The 13,128-nt window shown below is 31.9% G+C and overlaps 1 protein-coding gene across 1 annotated transcript in view; it reads left to right on the top strand.

The window, feature by feature from the left end:
- The window catches only part of LOC106718627 (cadherin-99C), a 107,046-nt gene that overhangs the window by 60,503 nt on the left and 33,415 nt on the right, over positions 1–13,128 (top strand). The window contains exon 3 of the mRNA XM_045679221.1: positions 9,957–10,015. The gene's annotated coding sequence lies outside the window, so the exon portion shown is untranslated. The remainder of the gene's footprint in view (positions 1–9,956; positions 10,016–13,128) is intronic.

Genomic DNA, 13,128 nt, shown 5'->3' with positions numbered 1-13,128 from the left:
ATCATTAAATTTCTTCTCAGATATGTGCAGGTTGCATCACGATGTTTTCCTTTACCGTAAGAACGTCGGATAAATGTACATATGTAAATCGAAAATCGAAAAACACATTGGTACATGGCGGGATTCGAACCCAGGACCTGCAGATTGCAAGTCAAGTGCTTAACCCCTGAGCCACCGACGCTCTCATTCAGTTAATGAAGGTAAACAAACATCTATCCATTTTCACTAATTTAGTATGTCTTTCAAATTACCTGACACTGTCCACTATTTGCACATGGACATCCGAAACACCAGAACTGCAGATGAGTTGCCCAGGCTTTAAATAAATAAATACATTGAAATATGAAGTTAATTTATATCAATAATTTAAAATTCATAATAAATATACGTACGTAGTTAGTACCGATTAACAACGAATCGTGTAACAAGCTGTGGTTAGATCGGATGCGGGTATTAATTACCACAATAAATAAGCAGCGCTGTTTTCTATACTGCTAACTAAATGTTAAAGCGCTGCAAGATTTCCATGTACCCGATAACTCGGACGTAACTGATTAAAGCTAACACGGACATTACTGAAATATGCTGCCTTTGTGGGTGGCGGAACTGCTAACGTTAAAATTCTTGTGCATTATGTAATGTAATTTACTGAGTTCTCATCGAAAAAATACCTGTACAAAGTAACAAAGTGTCAAAACTCATCGAATTCTTATAATTTTTCCTCGTTATGTTGAAATGGCACTTTTTTTGGAACGAAGTTCCTTATCGCGCGTTGTGAAAGGGGGCTAGACGGAAAAAATTCTTACGAAAAGTTGTCACGACACTTTTTGCTATATCACCATGGCAACGACGTGACAATATATAACGAAAATTCATAGAAATAAAATGTACTTCTTGTGAAGACTTAAGTTTTTTATGCATAGAATAAACATTGGTTCCTTCACTAATTAATTGAAAGGAACTTCGTTCCATCCGGGTGTCCCTTGACACCTCTCAAGTTTTTTTGTCTATTGCCATGCTATTAATATTGTTGAGTAACTTGTTGTTTATTAAAAGGGAAAAGTCACCTTTATGTCTTTACGGCGCTGTTTTACGAATACAAACCAACTGTTAGAACATGAAGTAGTTATTTTATATTTATTGCCATGTTAAAACGCATAAAATGATGCTTTTTCCGCGAAGGACTATAGTTGCGTTTGTTTGTCAGAGATAACATAAATCTTTTACGTTCGAATCACTAAGTGTGAAACTGCCTTTAAAGGATCGAACCACAATAGTACATTCAATTGAAAATTCTTCAACTGAACAAGGATAAAACGATTCGCGCTTTGTTAAAAGTAATCCAGGTTCAATGAACTTTTTTACGAATATTTTAAGTTCTTTTTTTTTTCCTTTTCCTTCAAACAAACATTTGTCCATCTATCCATTCATCCATCTAAACATTCGCATTTATAGTTTTAGTAAGATTAAATATTTTTGATTTAATTACATAATCTTTAAAGTTAGCCTCAAACAACAGATACAAGAAAATGTTATTTCACCCATACATTGAGTATCAGGCTAGATACTTACCATTTATTTAGTTAGTAAGATTTGTAAGAAAAATATTTACAACTTTACGGTGACATTATATCTGACGAATTTTTTATAAACGACCCAATCCTTACACTGAAAAAGATATGAAATAAACCTTCATTATTTATTTAATGATTAACGAATTTAAAGTTAATTCATGATTTCAGAAGCAATTTGCGATTGTTATGTTATATCTGGTCGAATTGAGTTGTCCTATTATAGGCGCATCATTATTGCAATTGAATGTCTTATAATGATCGATATTTGAGAATCTGTGTAGGTGTTTAATACATTACAGAATCCTTGAGATGACGAATTTGGTTGGACATTAATGCCTTTTACCAATCGTTATTTATTTGTTTAGTTGTATTATTAAGGAACATTATTAATAATAAACCTTATATCTTGTATTAGCGTAATAACTATATACATTTTTTTAGTTTAACTAAATACTGTTAAGTGTTTGAATAACATCGAAGTGATACAAGTTATATAACTATTAATATATATTTCTAATATCATGGTGATGAAAATAGATATCTTACTAATATTATTATTGCGAATGTTTGTATGGATGTTTGTTTGAAGGTATATCCAGAACGGCTCAACAGATCTTGATAAAATTTGGGTTAGATGTATATCATAATCTTATACACATAGGCTATTTATTATGTTTTTTTTGCCGCGCAGATGGAGTTGCGGACGACAACTAGAATTATAATAAATGTTCTTTTTTACATAATACAAATATATTAAAAAGGCGTAATATTGAAAGTAGATAAGTAATGAACAGTACTTAGTCAAAATGACATCAATAAATTATGTACTCGTATGTACTGATGTAAATTATCTTATGTAAAATTATCTGACTTAAATTATGTAATTTATCTTATCATGAACCGGCTTTCTAATTACAAACGAGTTATCGCCATTTTTATATACAGATGTATAAGAATGTTTTATTATGTAATTCAAAAAATAAATTGATTATATAAGCGTTTGAAAATTTGTTCGCGTAAACCTATTAAAAAGTACCTTATATTACAACTCTAATTAAAAACAAAAAAAACATTGCAAAAAAACATTAATTGAATGTCAAAAAGTAGCCAATAGATAAGTGATTACAATTTTATCGGTTGATCACAAACTAATCGAATTATCGCTGGTTTCTGAGACCGAATTCCCTGAGTAAAACATATCGTCATCCCTCTCATTATCTTCAACAAAACAGCGATAAAAATATGTTTTATACAGGAATTTTGGCCTCAGAAACCAGCAATTAAACGTCCTAAAATCAGTCAACCGTATTTTTAAAACAAAAGAAACTCGATTATTTGGCCATTACATTAACCCGGTGAAAACGATTGAACCGAATTTCCTGCGTTTTTGTAACTGTGGGTTTCCACTGTATTGATACTTGTATTAATACATATTTAAGTCTGTATTTTGTGAAATATAATAAAAGGGATCACAAAATGTTCGAGGTGAATACTCTGTGATTCAGAAAAAGGTGTGTCGCAACTACTTCGACATAACTTTGAGACTGTAAAGATACTTCGGCGATCGCAACAAATCAGCTCTAGGTTTAGTGGGTGTTTAAATGTAACGAAATCGAAAGCGTTCTGATTTAAGGCTGTCTATTCTGAACGGTCATTGATCTTTTGATTAAAAATATGAACTACTAGTTGTCGCCCGCGACTCGGTCCGCGCGGAATTGAAAAACAAACTTATTTAGTTCCCTATGTGTTCTTCCAGACTATACTCTATATCTATGCCAAATTTCAGCAAGATCCGTTAAGCTGTTCTAGAGATACCTTCAAACAAACATCAATCCATCCATCCATCTAAATATTCGCATTTATAATACACATATAAGTAAGATAATATGATACAGAAGTGACAGTATTGTTGAAGTAGCTGTCGCCTTTTGCTGAAAATTCGACTACAACTCGTACATATGTATTTTTTTCACTTCTTTCTCCAAATTAACCTCAACTGTCTCAAATTTCAGGTTCATTTCGTACATAGTTTTCGCTTCAAGTATAAGATCTGCCACTTTGGCTATGTAGATACTATTAAACTTTATCTATATTCGATAGAATTATTTGATAAGTTAGTTTAGTATGGACATAAAAAGCTGCTACAAATAGTCATATCATTGTATACCAAAAACGGATACCCGCTAGAGTACTTGCGATTTCGTTACAATATGATTACGATCCGAAACTATTATCGTACGTATCCAACGCGAAAGGCTATCGGCTTTATTTAATATTTATAGTTATACTAAAATGGAAATCGACTGCAATTTGATATCCATTGACTGCTTTGTGATATGGAGACGGACCGTTAGTTTCCAGCAATGATGTAGGTCAGCAATGTACATCATATGATTTTACTTTTAAATTCAGATCCGATCAACATGAAAAATCTTATCTTATTTTACGTCTACCTTATTGAGATGTGATTACTAGGATTAGACTTTTTTAGACATCTTTTTAGCGCTAGAATTTTTATCTCGATTTTAAGTAAAGTAGTATTAAATGTTCTGTACATTGCTAATAAAGAAAAACAAATTTCATCATGATTGGGAAAATTTGATCAACATACGTAAAGATTCTACACACAATATTATGGTTGATTTTTATATATTTAACTTGTTTGTTAGGTTATATATTCTCTATTAGTTTACTATGCTTATAAATAGTTAACATTGTTCGCCATTTGAATAATATTACAGTTTTGTTCAAAGTTTTGTAGATAACTCAAATTTCCGTCGTGAGCTCGTGATTTTTGTTTCCGTTGTATTCCGACAATTTTGAAAACACGCAAATTGCTTTAAATTATTGAATATCTTTTTTTAAAAATTAGTTTAATTAACCAAAAGTGTATTTTTAACGAAGTTAAAACTCTATTATTGATTGACAATGTAACTTAATCGTTTTATTTATTTAAATGTGCAATTGACTTTGTTTAATATAAACGTTTATAAATTGAATATGAAAACTATTAATGATAATGGTCAAAGCGAGCGAAAAAACGGTGGTGCATAGTTATTTCTCAGATATGAAGAAACGAGACATAAAATAGAATATTTTCACTTCATTAAACTTTCACATAGTAATCATTACGATGAATTTATTGTGTGATTTAATGAACCGTTTTATACTTTATTGGTTCACACTTTAAGCGCATTCATCGCTTTATTTTAGCGCGTTTAGAATTTAATATAACGTAATCGTTACTAGCGTCTAGCTGAAGACACGTGTGCTGAAATCTTAGAGCTGTTGAATAAAGCTTGAACCACTGTAAAAGGAAATAAATATAAGGTGACTTCACTTACTTTATATTTTTCTATCATCACTAGTAAGTGGTTAAAGTTAAAAAATATGAGACATTTTCGATTAAATATTGTAAAAATATTACCACATGCATTCGTTATTGTAAAAGTTAATCTACACAAAATTATTTGCAAATAACTGTTTCAAGACATTTAAGCTACATCAGAAGCAGGTGATGGTTGTAGAACTCATTCCATCGCATGTATGCTACTTATGAGGTTTATGTAGCAATGATGTCCATCAATCCATAGCTACCCACGCAGACATGTGCTCCGAGTGCTAAGTACATATCCATTATTCATTGCAAAATGCGACTACAGGCCAGCAACTTAATTTGAACGGTGTCAGCAAGGCATCATTTCTCATGTTATAAGATAAGAGACACACGAAGTAATGTTTCTGTCTTCGTTTTTATTTAGATAAGAACGAAACGTCCTGTCTTCAAAAGGATTAGTTGTAATCTGAACTAGAGCTAAGACCTAAAATGTCATTAAGACTGAGGGCACACAATTAACGGGGTGATGTTATCAAAAGTTTATTATAGCGACGCGCATAAGACGAGTGGGAGCTGAGCTTTTGCTTACATCACTCCGCCCCGCCCGTTTCTTATCTCTTCGAATATTCCAATTTCTTATTTTTCCATAGTGTGTGGAAATATTGATAAACGTGTCAACTGTCCTAATTGTAATCCTTATTGCTCCTCGAATAATTTAATAGCTCGAATAATTTATTTTAGCTCCTTAATAAATTTCTCGTTATTCAAATGACTCGACATTACCGGCGATTGGCTGTCAGCTGAGAGAACTAATCCGACTTATGCTAAACATACATTCCGTACATAAACTCGTTGTTAATGTACCTATGTAATTATTTTCGTGTAACAATGGATACGTATCCAAAGCGTGCTGCCGATGCGATATTGACGCCCCATCTCGTGACGTCGTTGTTCCGATAACGGCATCTTCGAAACCTTGGCATGACGGTGGCGGAAACTTGAACTTTTGGAAAGCAGCCGTGCAACACGCGCACCATTTCTCTTCCTTTATATAGGACAAACTTTAGCAGGCATTTTGTTGAATAAAGTTTCGTTTTGTGTTGTTATCCAAAGTTGAACTTGGTAAACTTGATAAATTTTAAATATCAACATGATATTTTATAGCATTTATAGCATTGGACTAATATAGCTAATTTCCTGGTAGTTTCTATGGAACAATCTACGAAGGATTATTGCTGTTAGGAGACGATGGGGACAATCCAATACCGTCTTTAAACATAATAAATATTTTTGTGATATTTGACTCACATTTAATTCGTAATATACTATTTAATCGACGGGTAAATGTCCTTAGAAATAAAACGTATTTCCGCACCAGTCCCCACTTTTCAAATGTCAGTGTGGCGGGTCATGCCACGACGTGAGAGATTCCCCTTTTACCTTTGCTGTAGACACGTGCTTTGTTTGGTACAAATAGGTCGATTTACGTTACAAAAGTCTTTCATACTATCTTATGGCTTATGTCAGATTATCTGTTGGCTGAATTTGGACCGAAACAGAGTGCTTTTGATTAGATGATCGTGGAATCACGTCATTTTAAGCAAACTATTTGCGGTATTTTCTTTTGAAGTTAGCAATTGTTTGTGTAAATGTATCATAAATAGAGTCTATTAGAGAAGTTTCCGGATATATATGTATAGTTATAAGTCATATCCATAGTTTAATGTCATAATTAATAACAATAATTCAATTAGGTAAGCAGTTTATAAATTCGAAGCGTAATTATGCTGTCATAAGGTTACATATTTCCGATAAGCGGTTGTTGTAGTGTGACAGAAATGTGCAGTAACACTCAATTTAAAGGTCAAAAGGTCAACGAATGAAAGTCATATAAAACATACGATACATTTGCTTCCGATATTCAAATTTACGTTTCAAATGTTCTTTCGTTTTACGTTGTATATAATTATCACAATGATTACAAAATGATAACACGAAAAAGGGCACTGCATATGATTACGAGTTACAAAGGTAACCGCATATGATATAAGTGAGAAGTGAACGGCTCTGAACAAGTTTTTTTGCTTCAATAAATTTTTTGTAGGTAATTGATTCAACGAAGCAGACGCGTTTATGCAATCTCTCTACAGTCGCTAACCAGTTTATTTGTTCGGTCCTTATCAGCTATACCTTTAGTAATTCGCTTGTTTAAAATACGACACTTACAAAGTTGCTTTTACATTTTGCATAATATTTATTACTAGGTGTCACCCGCGACTCCGCCTGTGCGCAATAAAAAAATATAACAAGTAGCCTATGTGTTCTTCCAGACTATGATCTACATCTATGCCAAATTTCATCGATATCTGTTGAGCCGTTTGGGATATACCTTCAAACAAACATTCAACCATCCATCCATTCAAACATTCGCATTTTTAATATTAGTAAGATATCTAAATGTTGTTAACTAATAATTGATTTATTTCATTTTTATAAATCTGAATGCCATGATCAGGGTATTCGACCAGTATTTATTACAGTCAACTTAGAGAGTCTTCAAAAATTCTTTAATACTCCAAAACATTGTGGTAGGTTTCTTCTGTCTAATCGTTATAAAAACATATCTGTCTCTCTTATTTCTTTCTGAAAACATGGAGATAGCTATATTTTAGTTTAGATGTTCCGGCAGTAACATTTAGAAGTTTCAACTAGTTCACAAATAATTACAGCAATGCTTTAATACACAGAACACACAGCACGAAATTTGTTCAACAACAAGATTTTTACTGTTGTAAACTTGTTATTTCTATGAAAAAAATATCTTGTAAAGTGACAAATTTTCAGCATGTGTCCGTAATGTTACCGTTATGTCATGGATTTCGAGAGTAAACGAGTCATATATTTGTCCGCTCTAACCACTCAGTTCGGGATTCACGCAACAATTCGTCTATTGTGAAAACCGCTTTACCTGTAACGCGTACATAACAGTTCAGAATAATTTTAAGCTATCTATAATATTTTGTATGCAACCTCGGCCTTTGTTAACGTAAACTAGAAACATCGAGGCATTGTTTGTCGTTACGTGATATGTTTTTGTGAATTTGAAGATTTTCATTCTGCCATTTTTTTGGATCTATATTCACTAATGTAAAATGTATGCGTTTGTTTTACACACACTTTAGACGTGTAATTTAGGACAAGGCACAATAAAATAGACAGTAGAACTATCTACTACTACAATAATATTATTGTAGTATATAAAATAATAATTTATACCAACTTTCCATTTGCATTGCAAAATTATTGGATAATTTGTTATCGTAATTCTCACTGTCTGTAAACTGTCAACTCTAAAATCAACTTAGTCAAGATAAAATGTGAATATTTCTAAAGCAATTATTCATTCAACCTGTTGGAGCAATTCTAGACTCTGTCCCACACATCATCCTACGCAATACCAGCGAAAGTTGTATGCAAATGAAATAAAGTGTTTGCATTTTCATATTGTTCTATCGCTGAACGTATTGCCGCGGACATGGCACTCGCCCAGTTAACTCATAAATCGATTTCGTATACAGTTACATGAATTACGATGTAGTAATATTGATTCGATTGTTCTGTTTCTTGGAAAGCTGGTGAATGTTATCTTATATATAAAATTCTCGTGTCACGGGGTTCGAACTTGAACTCCTCCGAAACGGCTTGTCCGATTCTCATGAAATTTTGTGAGCATATTGAGTAGGTCTGAGAATCGGCCAACATCAATTTTTTTTTTAAATGCGCGCGGACGGAGTCGTGGGCGACAGCTAGTTATTGAATAAATTCGATTATGTGATTTTCACTTTCATTTAAAGAAATAGAACTTGGACTTTTTTAACTCCAACCAGATACTCTCAATCTAGTTAATAACCATTTAAATAAATACCATTTTTTTCCATACATTTCAAACTGTATTGCAACTAAAATGTGTAAGAAAACAGTAGCTATTAAAAAGTCTGTCAAGTTATCATTTTTTGGATTTCCGTAGTCCCTTTTTTATCAACGAAAGCATCGCCTTTATTTACTAATGTATCGTCTGTCCAACATTATTACTAATATGTTCCACTTGTATACAACCGGTTCCCACACCCATACACCTACGAAGCGTATTGCTATTCTACATCTTGACATCTCCACATAAGGGTTGTTTATCATTTTTCTATTTGCTATCTTACATGTTTATATGACGTAAATACATTGCTTACATAATTCAATATGATACGTGATATTGTGGATATTTTATTTGTGAGGAAAATTAATCTAAAATGTTCGTAATTATGATTTAAAAAAAAATTCGAAGCTGTCAAGCTTCTATTAAATTCTTACAATTAATGTACGAATCGCTATGCATTAGGTATTCTTCTTCAACAAGTTTTGATAACTTAGTGTCTGGCAGAAAACGTTCTTCCTAGATAAATAGACAGAACAATATTATGTCTTTGTTGCTTTTTTTTTAAACGAAAATTGCATGCTTCATTAAATTACGTCATCTTCGCCGTCAATGAATATTCAATAATACTTACTGTAAGTTTCTGAGACAAAAATCTCCGTTTAAAACATATTCTTATCTCTGTTTTGTCAAATATAATGACAGAGATGACGATATGTTTTATACAGAGATTTTGGTCTAAGAAACCAACGGTAAGTAAAGGTTGAGGAATTCAATACGTTGTTGCCGGTCACGTATGGCTTAGGTCAGTTGTTTTGTTCGTAAATTGAACAAAGCACTATCAGCATTAAGCAAATATTTTAATTGGTCTCCAGTTAATTGCCAACTTAAAGTCCATTGTTTTGTTTGTGATTCTTTCTCACAATCGCCATTGTGATTAAACAATATTGGGATTCGACCTTAGAGTACATCGTCCTTTTAGCCAACGTTGTTTGGAAAGTCAAACTGGTCTACAATTCTTTTTAACCTCGTTAGTAATTATTATCAATTGTATAAAAATCTTGCTATTATTATTATTTCGCATACTGTTTCAATAATGATCTTTCCTCTTCCTCAGATGGCGAGCTGATACAGATAGTCTGAGGAATGAGAATTCGTCGGATAATACTTCGCTGCGTAAGTAATCACTAATGTTTTGAATTTTTTTAAACCTGTAACACACTGCCGCGAAAGCGAACTGTAACCCGTTATATGCATACCTGGTTCCAATCCAAACCGATACCCATAGGTAAACTACAATTAAAATAGAATAGGATAGTCTTATACGATATTTGTGTAATATAAAGTTAGAGCTTGTAAAAAAAATCTTACTTTACCCTAAAACTCAAAAATGGAAAAACATTTTTCTCAGACAACAATCAATAGCTACGCTTGTTTAAAAATCACTTCTCTTTATCCCCCAATTCACATTATTTAACTAAAAAAAATCATAATGACCACCATGTGTGAAATTTGTACTTCTTTTGTTTACTTAATTTTGGCTTTGGATGAAAATGAAGGTTACATTTAGTTTTATCAATTGTATCGTTAATAATGCCTACTACATAATCATGGCTACAATTAAATTCAAATTCGTAAAGGTGTTTTTAATGAGGTTCTCTCCACGTCTTCAATCAAACCGATAAATTGACATAGTCAATTAACAATAATTACTATCGCTTGTTTCTTTAAACTTACCGCCTTCGGTAAAAACAGACTGGTTTACTCGTAAAGTAAGTCTTAACTTACTTGATTAATGTTGATCAACGACTTTATTAACATACTTTATATTTTATTTATTTTTTTCTAGTTGTACTAATATGGATAGGATTGTTGGATTTTTTAAGGAACAGGTGATGATTATTGTATCTATATACGGTTGCTGGATACTGCTTTTTGGTAAGTAAGTTATCTTGTGAGCTTTAAAAAGCTTTATCGTTAGACTTTTGTACATAATTATGTTGAAATAAAATATCATAATATTCTCATTTTTATTGTGAAACAAATATTAAGTAACTGCAAAAGAGTATTTACGTAATACCAATATTATAAATCTTTTTTTGTACAAAAAGGTTACATATTACACATGTAACTTGTTTTTTATCTTGGTAACTGAAGTTTTATTGCACAACTTTGAAAGCACGAATTCTAAGTCGTTGGATTGATTTGTCCTCAAATTGTGACAACAGATTATATCTTAAAAATCACGATCAGACCAGTAATAGAAAACTATTACAAAGTAATATTATATTTTACTTTTAGTATCAAAAATTGTCACGTCGTTAAGTTCGAAAATAAATGATCGAATATTTTTTCTTGCGTAATAATTGAATACGTCTCTGTATTGTGTTTTTTTTCATAACAGAGAAGTATTCGAAAATCTAATCTACAAAATCATTTAGACTTCAAATTTTGCAACCGGCCATAAACCTTGTCCAAAGCTTCGTTAATATTTAAACGGATTTTGTTATCTTGGTCATATAACATTTTAGTGTTTATGTGAAACATAACGACCGAATGCTTAGCACGACTGAGTGTCAAAGCAAGTTTGGTGAGTTCGTTAAATTTATTCATATATTTTTAATGCCTAAATAGACGCCTATTTTGTATGATAGCTGCGAAGTTTTCTAATTGTTATCCAAAGTAAAATTATTATACATATATGCAATAGATAAAAAAAATCTATGAAAAAGCAGAAGCGTAACAAATATAAAATATCAATTGGCTTTTGCAAATAGCTGTCATATTTTGGTTCCCAATGAAAATCTGTTAAAACATTTGGTCATTACTATTCTTAAAACTTTAAGGCTCTAACAAGCAAACGAAAATTTATTTGCTATAAAAAATAAAACTTAAGGTGACACATTAAGCTGTCTTAATAGAGTGGACATTTAAAAGCCGATGAGAAACACTTTTTATAGTTTGGGGTCCGTAGCCTTTGAGATGCATATCTTTTTGATTTAATTGGACTGGTTTCCACGTAACGAACTTATTATCATATTTGATGTGCTAATAAAGTAGTAGGGTTAGTTTTTAGTTAAAAAAATAATATGCAAATTTGATACCACCCACACTTGTTTTACTCGACACAAAAAGAATTGCAATGTTTTTCTATATTTTGACTAATTATACGGCTACTTAATGTGTCCCTTATTAGTGTTAATTATTCCGAAGTGAATACCATTTTTTTTAATTCCAGGCTTACAGTATAGAAGAATTATATTTCAAAGAAGCTAAAGAAGAAAAAAATAATACAATTAAATTAAATTATTATTATTAACCATTCTATTTCAATATCAAGGTATTTCATTTTATAGTTAAAGTTTTTTTACCTTGGTTTTACCCACGTAAGGTTTGAGTCATTGCTCACTGATCGTCTTATCTTGGCTTCCAAGCCTTATTAATAAGCCCCTGAGTAAAGGAAATCGCGCACCTGTTCTGCTTCGGATGCACATGCAACACCATACGGTGATTGTATTAAACAACAACGAGCTTCCTTTAAAGTTAAGCTTCTTGCAAATCCACTTTACTAAAAAAGTGTTTTCGTTTAAAAATATCGCCCTCTTATTGTACTTTCGTGCGATATTCTACGTTTTCTTTTTTATATTTAAAATGTTAAGATTGTATGTAAGCATATTCCAATCCTGATTTTAAGACATTATCTCTCATAGTCGTGAGATGAGACAGATGTGAGAGTCGTTACCATGTCAATAAGCGTGTCCTTTAGCTTTAATATAATAAATTCACACTAAGGCTAGGCCTCAGTGACCTTAGTAATCTCTCAGTATGGCAGTAATACTCTGTATATATTTAATTGTTGGTTTCTGAGACCAGAATCCCTGTTAAAAACAAATCGGTTTCCCTTTCACTAGCTTTGACAAAACAGACATAACAATGTTTTATACAGAAATTTTAAGTTTAAAGATAAGTCACGTATAAGTCTATAGCAGTTAACCTTTTAAACACCAACGTATCAAATAGCTTTGTTACTTCATAATTCGTTAAAGTTAATAATCGATTTATTAAATTTAACGATGCACCTGTTGTAATCTGTATTCACTATGATCATAGTTTCGCCACCACGCTGTCTGCCCGTTGATTAACTCTATAATTCAACCTACGCCACATTCCGTAAATTCTACAATCCGCTAGCCTTAATTAACCGTCGTCGATGATAATTTACTAACTCGTTGTGACCATTAATAATTCAAAATTTAAGTAATTATTTTCGATTGATATGTCTCAAGTTT

Source organism: Papilio machaon, chromosome 9 (assembly GCF_912999745.1).
Source record: "Papilio machaon chromosome 9, ilPapMach1.1, whole genome shotgun sequence".
NCBI lineage: Eukaryota > Metazoa > Arthropoda > Insecta > Lepidoptera > Papilionidae > Papilio > Papilio machaon.
Note: the sequence above shows the minus strand (reverse complement) of the source record. Positions and strands in the feature narration are given on the sequence as shown.